Genomic DNA, 18,622 nt, shown 5'->3' on the forward strand with positions numbered 1-18,622 from the left:
ATTAAATGGTGGAGGGGCCTCTAGATTAGAAAAAAAGTCTCCAGTTTGTTTTGAAGGAAGGAAGAAGATGGAGTTGTTTGTTCTTCAATTGACACTGAAGTAATTGAGCCCAGTTCTCTAAACTTAAGAATGGATTGAAGAACCATTAGTCTTTTGACCTAGTTGAAGTGAAGGGATATTTAGAAAAAGAAAGGGGAGTTTGCCAGAACTCTTATCATTCATCCCTTGCATATCACTAGTCATGCCCATTTGTCTTAAGCTGAATCAGCATGCAAAAGGCCTCAGACATCACCCAGCACAGAATGGGACTCTGAACCAGCATTGTTCTGATGTCACTGGGACAGGTTGTTCCGACAGAGTCTTGGGATGTCCTCCAAGAGAGGTGAGAAAAGAACAAATGGATTATAGTACTGAGGTAGTAAAAAATTGACATGAATATTTGAAAGGCTGACTCCTAGAATCCTTGCTCTCATATGCTAGAAAGCTTATCCAGCTACTAAGGATTCTTTAATACTTTCTCAAAAGAGTTTTCAAATTATTCTGCACATCATAGGGAGCTTGAGTTACACATAATGTAAGAATCTACGTCCAACATGCTGAATTACAAAATTTCTCCTGGACAGAGAAACAGAAAAATCTTGTCATGTCACAGCATCATAAATGAGGGTGAAGTTGTAATGAAGGTGCTTGAAATATTTTTATCTTCTCTTTGTAGCCAGACAGCCAGCCCCCCCCCCCCTCAGACCAGCATTGCTGGAAACACACGGGAGCCAAAAACCACAGGGCACTTAACATGAATTCCAGCACAGCCTTTGAAGCTGAGAGAAGCACAGGTGTGCTGCGACAATGTGCCACTGGGAACATATACAACAATTGGGCTCACAGCAGGCAGAGGCGCTGTGACAGACATGGCTCTTAGCCCCTACTAAAACAGCATGATGCACACACACCAACATCCTAGGTGGGAAAATATTTACCCTAATAAAAGGAATGTCCAGTAGTTGACACTTATTGTTTCTCTCCCTTGCAAGTGTAAACTACTCTTGCGAGAGCTGGCGTCACCCAGATAGACCAGCCCCAATTTGGCACAAGAAAGGAGAAAGAGAATAAAGGAGTACAGAGGTATAAGTAGGGGACCTACAGCACCATGATTTTTGAGTGCTTTTCACTATCTATCTGCTGGTCAGATAAGTGACAGCCTCCCAAGGCTTCTGCAGCTAAGAGGGTCCCTAAGCCTTGTCCCTTATTCGTCTTTCCGCGGAATTGAGTGACCGATCCTGGCTTGGCACCGCTGGAATCGAGAGATGCAAGGAGGGTAAGAAGCACCCACACCTGATCTCCTATCTTTAGTGTACACATATTTTGAAATAGAGCTCTATACTTTGTTTTCTTTCTTTGGGATTGTAGCTTCAGTTTTGTAACTTGTTTGTGTGTGTAACATCTCTACATTTAAATAAGTAGGCACTAGCAATTTTGTAACCACATGATTAGAATCTAGTTTAATAAATTTTGGTAACCATTTGTGCATAAGCCTGACTTGTTTCTCTGGTTTACTGTAAAGCAGCCAACACAATTAAAGAACCTCAGCCGTTTTGGCTATAAAGCCTGGCCATTAGGTGAGAGTACTAAGAGCCTAGCGTTGAGTTGTGCCGCCTCCACGGGGCAAACTCTTGGGGCACCTGTCAGTCAATCCTGACTGCCCGCTGCGAAGGAGCTCTGAGCTCTAGCAGTTAAAGTCACGGGTGGTTAGGACCTTGGGGCATCCGTCAGCCTAGCCCGGGCTGCCCGCCGCGAAGGGACAGTGCGTCCTAGCGGTTAAAGTCACGGATGGTATAAACGGGCATAGCTGGCACCTCACCAAACATCCTGGCCATCGGCTAACACTCTTGGAGAGTGAACAGGTTTCTACCGAGCTTTCTTATTGGAAAGGAATTTTAGCCACAACAGAGAGGCCCTGGAAATTATTATATAGGTCATCTCGTGGTTACAGAAGCAAATCCTCTTATATGTATGTTTATTGAGGAGTTTAGGGAACCCAATATCATCCATTAGAATGATAATTGTCCTGTAGTTATTTAGCAAGGCCAAGGTGGAGGAATCAATCTTGGGAGAAGAGGAGATATTTGTACATTTGTCATTTCAGACCTTGCGGGCTTGTGAAAATCCTTGCACTGATCAGTCTTTTCTTAGAGAGTGAACACACCAGGAGTTCACAAGTTTACTATTGAGGAATAGTGAATGTTGCTTAATTGTTGGGTTTGCTCAGTTGCAGCAAAATTTTCAGACTTCAGCCTTCACTTGTATGAAGGTTTGTGCACACATAATTTAGCACTGGTCTCCATGCTGACTACAACTGGTTGAAATTTTCCCAATTCCAACTTTTCAATGAAATTTTTTGTTAAAAATTGATTTTCAATTGAAAAAAATCCCCAAAATCTTGGTTAAAAATGTTGGAGGGTTTAAAACGTTGTTCATATATTAACGTCAGGAGAGACCTTTCATGATTATATAGTATAACCTATGTAACACAAGTCATAACATTTCTTTAAGTCCATAACTTGTGGAGGAGTTGGACTGGATCCTTTAGAAAGCTATCCAAACCTTCATTTAAATACTTCAGGTGATGGAGAATCCAAAGAATCCCTAAGTAAATTGTGCCAGTGGTTAATTACCCTCAATGTAAAACATTTGCACCTTCTTGTCCAATTTTTCTAAATTTGTTTTAAAGCATGCACGCCAGAACTGGATCCAGTATTCCAGTAATGATCTCAGTAATGCAATATACAGTGGTATTAACACCTCCCTACTTCAACACCATATTCCCCTATTTATACACCAAGGACCAAGTTAGCCCACCTAGCCAGAGAATTGCACTGGGAGCTCATGTTAACGTAAGCTTTTCAAAAAAATCCTGTGAGATTGCTTATTCTACCAGTTTCTACGGCTAAAGTTTGTCCATGCCCTTTATAAAGTTTAACACCTGTGCACTTGCAATTGTACATTCAGGACAATGGGTTTTGCAGGTACAAGTCCTAATACTTGAATGTGCTGAGTAGTTGAGACGATCTAAAGAAGGCACACAATTGTTAGTATAGCCCACATGCTTTATATTGCAGTATTTGACTTTGTTTCTCCCAAAGACAGGGAGAAACAAAATGGGGAAGTCAGAATGAGGAACACCTGTAGATTTACTGTCTAATAGTTTGTTGAAAAGTTATTCAACTACTATTTATGATGTTTTATACGATTTACAATGTTTTCTGTGTGCATTAAATGTTACTAAGACAGTATTTCACTCTCTTTTTGAAATTGACTGGGAATTACTGACATCTGTTTATCAGGGGTTTATGAACAATACTTCTGAGGTTTGATTCTCTGTAATGCTTTCTGAAAAGTCCTGAAAAGACAGAATTCTGGCCAGCCTGTGCTTCAGCAAAGTGTTAATGTACCGGAAGAAGAGGGTTGTAATAGTTATGCATAGTATTGCCTTGGCATTCTCTGTGGTGCTACATTAGCATACATGTAAGCATTTACAACTGCCAAGTGCAGGCATAAGTTTGTTCATGCACACAAGTTGAAGTTGGGTAGAAGTGTAATTTAATGTATATCCCTTTGGGCAGATCTCTGAGACATTAGGATGCTTGGTACTTCTCAATGTCCACTGTCAGAACAATTAATCCTTAGTTAAGCCATTTTTCTCATCTTTGTCTGTCCATATCTCAGACTGAGAAGGATCAGAGGGGAGTTCACCTTCCGCCGAAGTAGGCAACCTTACATGCTTTCTGGATTTGTTCTCAGATCTGGACATTCTTTTCTTGTATTATGGAGAGAAAGAAGAAGTTGCTTACTCCTTTAATGAAGCAGTGAAGAAAGGGAAAAGAGAAGATCTCTCTTCTTTTCATTTTTCTAGTCTTCTTTCATCTTTCTAGATAGCATGGACACACATTCTGTTTTTGTTTGTTTCCTGAAGTTGAGAAAATCCCTCCCTAATTGTTTCAAGGAAGAGAACAGCAGTGAGTTGATTGCTCACATCTGGATGAAGAGTCGTGAAAGCCCACATGCTTGAAGGAAAGGTTCCTGAGTTTAGTGGTGCCATGGTCCTTGCAAACATGGTAGTAAAGTTGGGTCCCGAAGGAAAAAACACTAGAGCACTAAGGACACACTAGAGACCTGGAGGTAGACAGTCAGCTAGGCCTAACTTATTTAGCTGACTTGCTGACAAGATCATTATATACTGCAGTAGTGTGCTTAACAGACACTTTTCAAGCTGAACATTTTAGTTTGGCACTGATTTTTATTTATTTATTTTTAGAGAAACTCCATATATCATGGACCTACTGCTCCCTCCTCAACAAGTTAAAGTGGGAGTGTTTTGATTTTCCTCTAGTAAGGCCTGCTCCAATCTTGACCTGTAAGTTGAGGAATCTACCAATAACTGGTCTGTCCTTGCTAAAGAGAGGCAAAGGTGGAAAAGCTTTCCTGAAGTAAACCAGAGGAAAGGAAGCTGCTTAGGAATCAATGCTGGGGTAGTAGCTAAAAAGCTAAATAATTGCTGTAGAACTGCAGCAGGGCTGGCTCAGTGGGGAGCGTCACTGAAGCAGCTATTCTGAGACCCAACTGTCACTTCAATCAAGAGGAATACAGGCTGCAGAGGAGATAAATAAGCTTTGGAGATTGGAGATGTGGCTTCCCAGCAGTGGGACTGTCTATCTGTCTGCCTTGTTATCTATAACACTCATCACCAGATCTTTGAAGAGTAAAGATGCTAAAACCAGAAGTGGCTCAGCGGGAAATGGTGGAGCACAGCTGCCTCTGAGGATGGAGGCAGCTCAACCTAGGTTGCCTGGAGTTGTTCAGCTAGTTAGCAGAGCTTCTTCTTGCTACAAGAGCCAGCTGATTCCATGGATGATTGGGTGGGACCTTCCCAGAACCGAGTCCTCTACATTGGTGGAGAAACTTACAGTTAAGAAAGAGAAATGAAATAAAGTTACATTTCAATAATGTAACATGGACAGAACAAAGCCAAAACAGGCAAAACAAAGTCAGGCAGCACATAGCATTGCCTCTAGTTTCAGAGCCTTAATTTTTCACTGTTTGACTGTTAGTTTGTGTCACACATACTGGTTACATACATGCTAAGGCTCTGCTGTTCATTATCTCTTCTCCTTACGTCTAATTCTCTGTGCCTCTGATGACATTTTCACACAGTCTCATGGAGAATAAAGTGTGGGCATTCCTATGGCTAACTGAAGAGATTTCATAGTTAAGATGCATTTCGCTGAAGTCTAAGCACTGCTCTTGGGGTACAAGGGATGCTGGAACTAGGAGTGCTGGGGGCGTGGCAGCCGCCCCTCGGCTTGAAGCAGTTTCCATCATATACAGGGTTGACAGGTTTGTTCATTGGCTCCCCCCACTATAAAAACTGTTCCAACACCACTGTGGGGTACATCTAAATATGTCATGGCATGTTGCTCATTTGTGCTCAAACCTTCTTGGTGAGGCCTCAGAGACTCCCAATCCAGTTTCATTTCACTTCTGTGCAATAATGCTTTTGGAAACAAGACTTTAAGTCACTCACGTTTAAAATGACTGGACATGATTGCTCTTCCCGCTGCTGTAGCATGCTTCTTCTCCAACCAGGTCGATTGTATTCTTGTATTGCTTTTTCAATATTACAATGTAAAATTTGCATCAGTAGGTAGAGAAGGCATTTTGTTTTAAAGGATCCATTATGTCTCCTATGCATGGAGGCAGTTAGATTCATTCATTCCTGCTACAATTTCAAACAGGCTTTTATTATGATATTCTTGGAAGAGGAAAGGCTCCTCTGATTTCAAAATGAACATCTTTCAGAACCAGAAGTCTTGTTTTTGCAAGCCACCCATATGCAGAAACCAAGGGGAGGGCTTGTAGGACTGTGCCCGAAGTCATCTGCAATATATTATATCTGGAAATAATTACATGTTACTCTTTCCCTTCAACAAATGAGTTACATGTCCATTAAAATGAAAGGTGGTATAACAAGTTAATCAAATATACTATCATTTTAACACTGACAATATTGAAAACGATATGCCCAATGAGTTAAACGACTATGTTACTTGTGAATTGAGCTCAAAATCATAAAAAGTCCGTATGTGATTCATTAATTTATTCAGACAGGACTTCATTAATGGCATCATGTTGCTAATCTACTAGGCTTCCCTAAAATAATCTGCTTGATGAGATTAGGGATTTATGGGTACACTAACTCAGTCAGAGGTCTCATATCTTGGACTCACTCTATCCTCCAAAGAGGTCCCTGTGGGAGTAATTTGCTTTCAAAGTAATTATAATCAATAATTCTAGAAGCTCAGTTGTATAGCTTCAGACCAACTTAACCAAACAGATGAGTCTGAAGTTTAAGAAAAAGGTTTTAATTAAAAAACACTGATACAGGAGTCAGATAAATTTGTATTTTAAGAAGTTCGAATTCCAAATTCCCTTCATAATAAAACTTTAAGCATAAATTATTAAAAATTATAGTTTTACGTAGTTCTAAACTAGTAAGAATAACCATGGAATTCTGTGTATCCTGTGACTGACATGTTAAAAATCTCAACCATGCTATATGCTGCTTTGAAAATCTCTGCCAGCCACCTTTATTTTTTATTTGTAGTCTAATCTTTACATTTTTCAAATCTACAGTCATTGACTTTACAAAGGCACCATGTATCGACAGATACCTCAAAATCAGATGTCAAAATAAATGATTTAATAAGTTATTTGGGATAACTGCAATTCCCTTTGGAGACGTCACTTAAAACAAAACTTGATTTCATTCAACGTTAGACACGCACTTTGCATTTACAATTACAACATATAGCTACAAGATAATATAAAGAGTTTGATGTAAACCAAATAAAGCAAAGAGTTGCTAAACTCTTGGACAAATCCTTGAATGGTATAAATGGGCATAGGTTCGTTGGAGTCAATGAGCTAAGACTATTTACACCAGCTGTGGATCTGGCCCTATATTTTATATTCATCCTGTTGGACTAATGTACCTTGTGGGAGCATCAACAATACTGATAATGATTATCGAGGTGGGGAAAATCAATTTCTAAATTATTTAACTATCATGTATTTTAGAGTGCTAGAATTTATCAACTGTTTTCCACTTGGGCTTCTTATTTAAATTTATTCCACCATGTACTAGCATTACTACATAAATAATAATGCTTAACTCACATAGTAAGAAAACATAATTGTTGTAGAGTATGTTAAATAGTGTCAAAGAGTCTCACACATCTCGATACTAAAGGCATCTTGTTTTGGAAAACTACTGACAAAATACTGTCCACATTATAATCTGGGTTTGCTGTATGATGAACAATCAATTCAATGAAGCACTTAAGTACGTGCTTAACTTTTAGCATATGAGTTGTCCCATGGAGAAATCGATGAGATTACTCACATGATTAAAGTTAAACAGATGTTTTAGAGCTTTTCTGATGCAGGGCCTAAAAGAAGAAGAAGAAACATATTGTTGGCCTTGTTTTATTTTCTCTGTTTTACTGCATTTTGCAATAATTGGCATTGTATACAAGTTTGTTTTTTTCCCAGGTGTTACTTTGTCACCCCTAGCCTTAGAGATCTAAAGGGTTCTCTGACATTATTTCCTTGCATGTCTCTATCTGTCTCTTTCTCTGACTCCTGATTCAATTTATACGCCTTTTGATTGATTCTTTTTTGGTTCTCTGTTTTTTCTCTCCTCTTATGTTCATTTTTTTCTGTTTAGATTAGGGATTACAGTACCAGAGAGTGAAGTACTAGCTCCTGACCTGACAAATCTGCCTAGTTGAGGAGGAAATTGTTTCCTTAAAAATTAGTATTCTGAATATAGACCAAGGAAACCACCTGGAACAGGCAGAATAAATAAAATTATACTGCTGAAATTGTCTGCCTCAGTTGAAAGAGTGTGCCAAACTCTGAAGAGCTGACATTCCTGCATACATCTCAAGGTCATAATCATAAGTACAACTAGCTTAAATTTTAACTCCTAGTAGACAGAAAACCCCCCATCACAAAAAACACTGCACATAATTTAGCCATTTAACAGATGGTATTTCAAATGAGCCCTAGGGCTGCAAAAAAGTATGGGTCCCTTCAGATCAACATAAAGGTGCAGTGTACTCATCAAACTCAATACTGAAATGTGACACATTTGTTTCCTGTCTAGTCACAATTAGAGAATGTTCCATTGGTTGTTTACATTTCCATCTAAATTTAACTCTGATGACAAACAAAAGAACTTTTGTTTTTTGAATGCGTGTTTCATGTTGACTATTAAACGAAAAGTAATGTCTCTCCTTTTCTTTCCCCTGCCCAAAGAAAAAAATCCCAAAATGAAGTGCAACGGGCATTTGGGAATGTTTCAGAGAAAGAACTCCAGAGGCCTTTGCAGCATTTTTATCTGCATAAACATCTTGCTTCAACACTGCAGACAGTAGAGAGACAAGAAAACAATACAGATGTGGCTCATTTAAACAACTGTTTTCATGAACTATTTGTACTACTTTCAGCAGGTTAAGAATATTAAGTCTTTCTTTCTGCTGAGCATAGCTAGATATTTTCTATTTGTTATCTCCCTAGGAACTTGTCATAATGTCTCCTGGTGAGGATAAGATGCTACTACATTTTGCAGTTGCCAGCAGGTAGGAGGAAAACACCTGGGTGAGGTCCCCAATAGTTTACATATTTCATTTACATGGCAGACTTGACAGCCTTATAGAAGTCTGATTTGAGAACTGGCCTATATTTCAATAAAGTATAGTGCTGCAGATGAACAGTTTGAGGGGTTGAACATGACCCTCGCTATCCCGGTAGTGTGTGTAACTAATGTAGTTTCCCTCAAATAAACTAATGTATTCATTGCTGCATCTTACCACTGCTGCCTTGACTTTATTTCTCTCCACTGCTGTTTTCAAGTGGCTTTCACTTACTATACCACAAATGCAACTGTTCAGCAAAATCCTTATTTTCATGCTAATATAATCGATAATTAACATAGGGGAATGAACACTGATTATTCAGCAGAACAAACTCAGTGAGTAATTGGTGTTATTAGCTAGTGTTGTACCTGTATTTAAATCTGTAGTATAAATATGAGCTCAGCATCAACAACCTCAGCATCACTTCATATTATTTAACCCATTATTTAATGGACATATATGGTGTAAAGATTGTAACAAACTTTTCATTCCCCCGATCCCCATTGTTGATAATTCCATGTGATCTCATTATAAACTAGGTATTTTCCCACAAATCACAGGTTTAGCAAAGGAAAAAAAGAAAAGAAACAGTTCGGGACTATTGCTCCATGGCTTGACTTGGAACTATTCTAGACCATCAAAAAGGGGCATAACAAAATATAGGCCAAACATGTAAAGTTATCTATTCAGTAATTCATTCAGAGTGCCACACTGATAACAGTGTCTTGTGTTTTAAAATGAGGAATGGACACGTGATTTTAAAAAGCCTGTACTAGTTGCGACCCAGGAATAAGACACTGTTTTTACATATGTGCACTATACCAGATTGAAAAATGGAATTTCCTTCCCACAGGAAATTCCAGTAGTTTCACAATAGTTTTCAACCTGAATTGGGATGAAAAGTTGATTTATTAAAACTTCGCCAAAAGAAAAGTTCTGAACATTCTCAGTTTGGAAATGCTGTTTTGCTGGACTACATCTCCCATGCTGTTCTGCAATCTCTCCTTCTGGCTGAGACACTGCACAAGAGATGTCGCCTGACTGGGGAACTTGTCCCAGGGGAGAATGGGGCATAAGGCACCCAAACTACAACGCCTATGAGGCACTGCTTTGGCTCAGGCAGGCACGGAGGTTAATGTCAAATTAACCTGAAATGAAATGTTTTGTTTCAATTTGCCTCGACAGAAAATTGAAAAACTTCAGAAAAAATGAACATTTTCCCATGAAAAATTCAAATTTTGTGGAAACCATATTTTCTGTCAAAAAACATTTGTACATAAAATTCCTGACGAGCTCTAATGTGCACTTATATAATTAGAAGCTTTTCCTTCTGGACCAGTCTGTAGTGCCAAACAGCACATCAGATGACCCAAAATTTGTTGCCTCTGCATAGATCCAATTTAAGGAAAGACATAAAAGAAAGGCATGGTGTAGTGGAGAAAAGCTTTTAGTGAATACATTGGTCTCCAAAGAGCCGGGAACCAAGAGCTCCGGAGTATTCCCCCAGCAATGACTCTGACTACTTCTGTGAACATATGAGAGTCATTTAACTTACCTGTCTAATTTTCCCCATTAACAAGATGGTGATAATAATACTTAGTTATCTACATCAAAGGGGGTGATCTGAGGTGGAATTAAATAAAAGTCTGAGTATTGCCTTGAAGATTAAAGGAACTGTACAGGTGCTAAGTAGCATTGCTATTTTATTATTACAACAAACGGTAGATTTTAATCAAGGGATTTGAATTATTTTAGGTCACTAAAAGGTTTTACTGGCAAGGCGTAGGCAAGAGCCATAGGCATAAACTGGCATCATTCTTTATCTGATGCAGTAGTGAAGTCAAATGAAATGGAAGCAATGTTCCCATCATCTCTCATCCACCATAATTTCTCTAGAACTCTTTTCCCATGATTTCTCTCTCTCCAGTCTTTTTCCTGCAGGCAAACAGGATAATCTCTAAACCGAAACTATCCCACCTATATTCAGAGTAGGTAATAGTAACCCTTCCTCTTCCCCCTCCCCATACAAGGTCTCCTTCTCCCAGCTCTTGTTCATTACTCTATGATCACTTTCATAAGTTCACAGAGTTGAAGGCCAGAAGGGACCATTAGATCTAGTCTGACCTCCTACATGTTACTGGTGATTACATTTCAGCCTGTTCCCCCTGTATTGAGCCCAATAACTTGTCTGACTAAAGTATATCTCCCAAAAAGGAATCCAGCCTTGATTTGAAGACATCAAGAGATGGAGAATCCACCATTTTCCTTCGTAGTTTGTTCCAGCGGTCAATCACCCTCACTGTTAAAAATGTATACATTATTTCTAATTTGAATGTGTCTGGCATCAGCTCCCAGCCACTAGTTCTACCTGTCTCTGTTTAATTTAACAGTCCTGTAGTACTTGGTATTTTTCCCTCGAAGGTATTTACAGTAATCAAGTCACCCCTCAGTCTTCTTTTTGATAAACTAAACAGATTAAGCTCTTTCAGTCTCTCACTAAGGCATTTTCTCCAACCCTCAAATCATTTTTCTGCACCCTCTACAATTTTTCAAGTATTTTAAAAATGTGGACACTAGAACTGTATGCAATATTGAAGTATCAGGCTAACCAATGCCATATACAGAGGTAAAATCACCTCCTTACTCCTACTCACTACACCCCATTCATACATCCAAGAATCACATTAGTGCTTCTTGCCACAGCATTGTTCTTTCTGCTCCTCCAAGATTCAACCATCTAATGCTCCTTCACACAGCATGCAGGGGTTCTCTTAAGCTCACAACCTACTGGAGAAGAGGAAGCACTGCTTCTTGACTCAATATTTTTTATCTACTTTAGTGCCATGCAAGGTTATAAAAGCAGGAGCAACACAATGATGGACGTGGGAACATCCCTGAGTTTTCAGTGCCCTGTGTTGCTGCACAGGTCATTCACTCATCAAGGCAGACTCTGTCCCTTTCTAGCTGACTCTGCCTGCAGGTAATAAGATAAAATTTTGTAAGACAGCTCTCTGTGAAGAGACAAGCAGAGTGAGGAAAAGCTTTTAGTACATGCATCCACAATGAAAAACACAAATAGGTCACATTTTGGCCTGCCAGACTTGATAGCACCCCATCTGCTGACAGATCGTACCATCGTACTGTCTCTTCCCGAGCCTGCAGAGCAGCATCATTGTGTAGCAGACAGAATAATGCCTTTTAAGTTACAATGTGCCAACTGCTGAATAGAGGATATATTTACGATCCACTTTTATTTCACTGCTTTGGATGTTATAATGTGATTCTTTCCTATCCTAGTAAACGGAAGTCACTTTTCCTCCCAAAGAGGCCCTGGCCCATGTATATTGCTACAATGGTGTGCAGTGCTAGTAACAGCCCCCCAGGGAACAGTCCTGGTGCAAGACTAGCATAGGGCTGGCATATGCAACCCTACACAAGACCACCATGTAGGAGTATGCTACAGTAGAGCCAGGGACATGAGGGGGATTGACTGCAGGACAATCACTGGTTGTCCTGACCTGAAAAACAGCCATAGCCAGCAGAGGGGAGGCTGCCATAAATTAAAGCAGCCCCTAGGACTGCTATAACTTATACTGCAGATCACTCCAGCCCCTGGAGGACCCCAGTATCTCAGGGCCATAAAGCCATCTTTGACACCCCATCTCCTGGGCTGAGTCTTTTGAGAGGTTCAGAAGAGTGATTTCAAATATGCTGTAAGTGCCCAGATGTGGTCTGCCAAGTCCTAGAACACACAACGCTGTTCCAGTTTGCTATCTATTAAATATGGTGGTGCAGTCTATGGAGACTATTGATTCTAACAGTTCAAAGTTCAAATCTGCTACTCCTCAATCATCTTTGCACTAAACTCCTCCTCTTCCCCTTTATTTTGTATCACTGTCAACAAATCTATCATCCTCTCTGTCCTACAGGCTCAATCATCTTTCCTCCTTTCTCTCCTTCTACACATACTCCCTCAGCCCTATCATTTCATCTCCAAAACCCACTAGTTCCTGGCCTCTGACACCATGAAAACCCTGGTCCAGGTCTTGAAAGGGCCTTGACTATTGTAAATTCCTCTCCACTGACCTCTCCAAGACTCAGCTAACTTAAGCTATGCATAAGGACACCATAAAAGTAATGCACATTGCCCTATGCTACAATAATATTCAGGTCCTCTACAATATAGGCCCCGCTTTCTACTTCTCCATTTGTCTGGTTTTGCTTCACCCTCATGCTTTTCTCACTCAGCTCAAGCTGCTCACCTTCGGGCCGTTTCACATCCTGTTCCCATGCCTACACCCATGCTTCCCTACAGTCTCCGCCTGGAACTCCCTTCCTGATCCAGTTCACAACACCTACACCCTCTTCTTTTTCATGTCCCTTCTCAACACTCAAATCTTCAAGGAAGCTTATAAACTATAGCCATTTATATTAAGGCCAAACTGTGTAATCCTTAAGATAGGCACAAGCTACCATTAGAAGACTGTAGGTAAAGGGCTTACTGTTAAAAGGTATTTCATATTGGTTTTACACTGGATCAAAGACCAAGAGAGTCTTCTATCATTTATAAACTGTGAAGGTCTCTGTTATTGCTAGTTACCCACTAAACCAAAACAAGAGCAAAATATTTGACCTATCAGGTATTTGGCACCAGCACAAAAGACTGAAAAATAATTTTACTACCTATTTATGTAACCCTTCTGCCAGCTGGAGTTGGCAGCAACAAGGGCTGGGTTCGATATCTAGGTCAGTGTTTCTCAAAGGCGACCACTGTGGCCACATGTGGCCACCAAGAGCTTTTCTTGCAGCCACAGCAAAGTAGTGCCCCCTCCTCCTCCCTGTTGCTCCTGGATGCACCATCCTGGTGTTGGTTGCCCTGGGCTTTGGCTGTGCGGCGGCAGGCCCCAGGCTCTGGCCACAGGGCTTCAGGCTGCAGCCCCCTGCTGCCTCCCCCAACCTATCTCCTCTGGCCCCCTACTTCCTCCCCTGACCCTCCATCCAGGGCTTAATTTGTCCCCAGGCTTGCCAGGGCTGAGTAGGTCTGCTGTGAAAAGTGATACTTGTATGTTTGTTAATATCACTTTTCACAACAGACTTACTAGCTAGCAATAAATAAATTACAATGATTTGGCCATGTATATGTGAATATTTATTTGGTTTTCCTAAACTAATTAGGAATTTTAGGAAAAAATGTGAGAGCGGCCACCAGCAAGAGTTGGTGGCTGCATTCTGAGGCCACCAAAAATTTGTCGTGAAACCCCCTGATCTAGGGGTTCCTCTTAACACCACAAAACAGAACTGGCTCAAGCCCCCACCCAGTAATCTGGTAAAATTTACCACTCCTGGGTACTCCTGAAAGGCAATACTTTCCCTCTTGCAAGCACTGAGTCTGTGTGTAACAAAATCAAACTTTTATTGAAAGGGAAAAGGAGACCCAATATTAATTTGGGAAAACACCACAACCACAATTCAAAAACATGTGACCATAGGCAAACACCACCCCAGTGTGTTGGGCAGTATCCTTTGGCTCAGTTTCTCAGCTTGTATTGTGAAAGTCTGACGAACAACTGTCCCTAACACGCCACTCTCCGATCCCTCCGCTACACCCCACTCACGGTTGCTGATCCTTGGTTAGCAAAGACTTAAGGCTATGGCTACAGTGGCACTTTACAGCGCTGCAACTTTCTCACTCAGGGGTGTGAAAAAACACCCCCCTGAGCGCAGCAAGTTACAGCGCTGTAAAGCGCCAGTGTAAACAGTGCCCCAGAGCTGGGAGATGCGCTCCCAGTGCTCGGAGCTAATCCCCTCGTGGAGGTGGAGTACAGGAGCACTGGGAGACCTCTCTCCCAGCGCTGGTGTGCGACCACACTTGCACTTCAAAGCGCGGCCGCTGGAGCACTCCCGCGGCAGCGCTTTAAAGTTTCGAGTGTAGCCATGCCCCCAGAGTTCAGAGGTGAATTCACCTCCCAACCCTGGGGGAGTGGGGGGTGGGGTTTGAGCAATGCTTCTGCTAACTGCTGCCTGTGCAACTGGTCTTACAGCTACCACTGCCTCTCTGCCACCGCTGGCTGCTGCTGCCACTGCTCTTTCTCTGCCGCCACGGGCCACCGCTGCTTGCTGTTCCCACAATATCACCTTCTGAGGCTCTGCCACCTCACTAAGAGCTGGGTTAATTCAGCTTTCAGTGATTTCAGCAGATAGTGGGGAATCTCCTGCCAGTGCAGTTTCTATATTGTCTTTCACTGCAACACTGTCCTCACACAAGGTCTAAGGCTTAGCCCCTAGACCTGCTCAGCAGCGATGTCAGCTATCAGCATCACCAACCGAAAACAAGGACTCTCCATTGAGTCTAGTCAGCTCTATCTTTAAACACTGGAGAGCAGTAGGTCAAATGGTGTCCAGAACTCCACACCACCAGATAGAAACACCTGTCCCTACCCATCTTCCCTCTTCACTGGGATTTGGCATCCCTATCCCCTGCTTAGCAAGCAAGGTACAGTTTAGGGTGACCCCCTCAATCAGGACATGCTAAGCACAGTTCTGCTGCCCTTTACTTGTACAAATAGGATAACATTTCATTACTTCTGCATTCAAATACTAGAGTGATTTGCAACCCAAAACCAGCCGAAATTAATTATTTTGGCAAAGTAGCTCCATTTGCTGTGCACATAGGCAGAGTAGGTGTGTCTATACCAGTGGTTCTTAACCTATTTACCATTGTGGGCTGCATCCAATACTACCGGTATGGCCCTGAGGAGGTCACATGGACTGCAGCTGTTTGCTGGCTGGGCTGCAAGCAGACCATAGGCTGCAGGTTGAGAACCACTGGTCCATGCAAACACAGTGTGGTCCTGAAATCTCTTACTCCAGTTTCTCTCTAAATGGCAAGGGAGAGCTCATTCTGACCCCACTGACACTTATGTCCCCTTCCAGTGCTAGGTGAAGCTCATTCAAAAGTACTACAGGAAACGTTAATGAGTGACTAACTACAGCTTGCTTTGCTTGCAGAAAAAACCAAAGCTTCATTAACAATTCTGTGTTGCCACTCTGCTAATTTTAACCAGGGCTAATTTTCACTACCACCGTCTCTTCCCGAAGAAGAATAAAATGTCCATACGAGCATACGGTGATGCAATACAATACCTCCAAAGCTACAATGTCCCGTGACACAAAATATACACATTACTGAACCTGATGTATCTAAATCTAGTTAACATTTAATCAAACTTTAATCAAAATAACTAAGTGTAGAGCGATTTAAGCTCACATTAGATCAGTTAGTATGTACTTGCAATTTACAAATAAGTTTCACCCAGGGAGTCACTGTTTTCTTGACATCTCATTTAATTGATAACCAGAATCTCAGAGAAATCTCTTGGAAAGGAAATAATTTAGTAGGCCTAGTGGCCTGGCAGTAATGTGCTTCCCTGTTTCCTTAGGCAGCCCATAGAGGAACAGAATTGGAACTCTCTTTCCACCTGGTCAAACTCTACACCACATCTCTTTATTGAAAAAGCCTCTCCGAGACACAGATGTCATTCTCCACCCTCCATTCTCTCACCCCTTGAGGCTGATTTACAGAACTGTTGGCTGTGATCCTGGAGATAAACTGCCTTTTCCTCCCAGTGGAGATAGGTATATTCTAGTGATAAGAAAGAGACAAAAAATTGCAAAGAGAAGACAGCAGAGAAAAGGGACAGAGTGAAGAGACAAGAATGAAGATGACATGAGAAAGAATAGCAAGCCCAATTTAAACTCATTCATAATACCATTAGCTGTGGGAAGGTGAGAACTCTTGTGGCACACACTTTGTGACCAGAAAGGATGGAGAAGGATGTCCTTACTCTGATTCATGGAACTCTTCACCCCAGGATATCCAAAAGTTGCTGTTTTTATTAAAACAGTTGTTTTACTGAGTCATATTTTAATGTGATTTTGAAACTCTTTACAATGAACAGTACCTGTGACCACTGGTGGTTCAGACCTGGAGTTTTTATTAGCCATCATTACCTGTTTCATAGGCATTTTGTCACATAAAAATAATATGTACAGAGCCAGAATTGGTATGAGAGAGGTGAGGAGAAATACAGGCTGAAAGCCAGAATTCTTGGAGCTGGTGCTATGCTACCCCTACAAAGAGTACAGCATACACTTCTCTCTGCATTTCCTCAGTGTGGCTGGCTGCTGCCCTCACCTCATCCTCTTGGAGGAGGCTAGCAGTGACATTAGCCTAGCCAATGCCTATGCTTGTCACTTAGATTGTATCTGCACCTTGGTCAGGGCTGTGAGAAGAAGAATGCCCTTTGTGCCTACACTTCCCCCCTGTGTAGACAAGACATCCCCTAACAAAATATACACATACATATACACTCAGAAACACTTTATTAGAGCAGATGCAGACTCTCGATACAAATGCTAAGCTCCAGGTCCCCCCCCAAACACACACACAAATGTGCACCAAAATTTAAGGGTAAATTTTCAAAGTGATTGTCCCAGTATAAGCTGGCTCTGCCTCACCTGTGCTAAGTTTAGCCAACCTCCCAGCCAGAGTGTACAAGTACAAGGGTCATGTAACAGCACATAAGACTAACAGACCTGCCGGGAGATATAAAGCAGCCTAGGGCCAGTCAGGAGAAAGACTCCAGGAAACAGACCTGGGAGTGAATACTCCACTGAAGAGTGAGAGGTAAGAACATACATAAGAACAGCCATGCTGAGTCAGGCCAAAGGTCCACCCAGCCCGGTATCCGGTCTTCCAACAGTGGCCAATTCCTGGGGTGAAGAAATACTTCCTTTTGTTTGTTTTAAACCTGCTGCCTATTAATTTCATTCGGTGACCCCTAGTTCTTGTGTTATGAGAAGGAGTAACTAGCACTTCCTTATTTACTTTATCCACACCAGTCATGATTTTATAGACCTCAATCATATCCCACCCACCACCACACCCCACTTTAGTCTGATCTCACCCCTTCTGTGAGTCTGAGGTCAGGTCAGCAGTTCAGGCAAGGCAGATTCTCTGCTGCCTTCTCTCGCCAGTCCAGTCTTCTGGCATGTGGCAGTGGAAGACCTCCCCTTCTCATAAAGAATCCCCCTTTAAATACAGTCTCTGTCCCTGGTTTACTATGTTCCAAACTAGAAAACTTCAGCCCCTAGCCATGTGAGTCCCAAGTGAAAAAAAACCAACGTCTTCTGAGGTGGGCCAGTCATTGAGAGTCATTCAAAGTTGATGGTCTCTAATGGCTCTTTCACTGATAGTTCTTTCTGAACTGTCCCACAGACCTCCCTGGCAGAACAGTGTCTGGAATAGACTAGCCTTGTCATGATCAGGCTGGCTTTTTAACAGAGAACCTCAAAAGTCATTTAACACACAAAATGGAAGTCACAATACAAAATGGAGTTCACAATTCAATACAGACATGTCACAGCTGGATCTCTAGAATAATGTTCAACACGAGTAACAGCTGGAAAAAAGTCTGACCTCTAGAATTAAGCTATAATTGTTTCAGTCTCCCACAAACTTTGTTACTCTCCCTATCTATGTCCATCTGTTTTACCATTCTGTCATTTTTACCTAATGAATTAATTGCGCTCAGTAAACTGACAGGAACACCAGCATGCATTCCTAAAGGATAACAAATTAAATTATAATTATAATTCCTTGTGAAGGGGAAATTAGATATAAACATAATCAAACTCCATTATAAAATAAGTATGTTAGACATTTTCAATAAAACGTGTACTGTTCAAATTATAGTAAACTATGATATGTTGTACACAAGGGTAACATTCATTTATAAAACTCAAAGTATTGCACCTCTCACACAAATGGGGAGGAGAAATGTTTCATCTTCAAACTACAAGTTTTCACA

General features: G+C 41.3%; 1 protein-coding gene and 1 long non-coding RNA gene across 2 annotated transcripts in view; one reads left to right on the forward strand and one right to left on the reverse strand.

Moving 5' to 3' along the window:
• The window catches only part of TMEM117 (transmembrane protein 117), a 310,171-nt gene that overhangs the window by 193,552 nt on the left and 97,997 nt on the right, over positions 1–18,622 (reverse strand). The window lies entirely within an intron of this gene.
• Positions 898–18,622, forward strand: part of LOC141986850 (uncharacterized) — a 34,704-nt gene continuing 16,979 nt past the window's right edge. The window contains exons 1-2 of the long non-coding RNA XR_012639375.1: positions 898–1,315; positions 8,635–8,696. This is a non-coding gene — a long non-coding RNA (uncharacterized LOC141986850). The remainder of the gene's footprint in view (positions 1,316–8,634; positions 8,697–18,622) is intronic.

This window comes from Natator depressus, chromosome 1 (genome assembly GCF_965152275.1).
Source record: "Natator depressus isolate rNatDep1 chromosome 1, rNatDep2.hap1, whole genome shotgun sequence".
Classification (NCBI taxonomy): Eukaryota; Metazoa; Chordata; order Testudines; family Cheloniidae; genus Natator; species Natator depressus.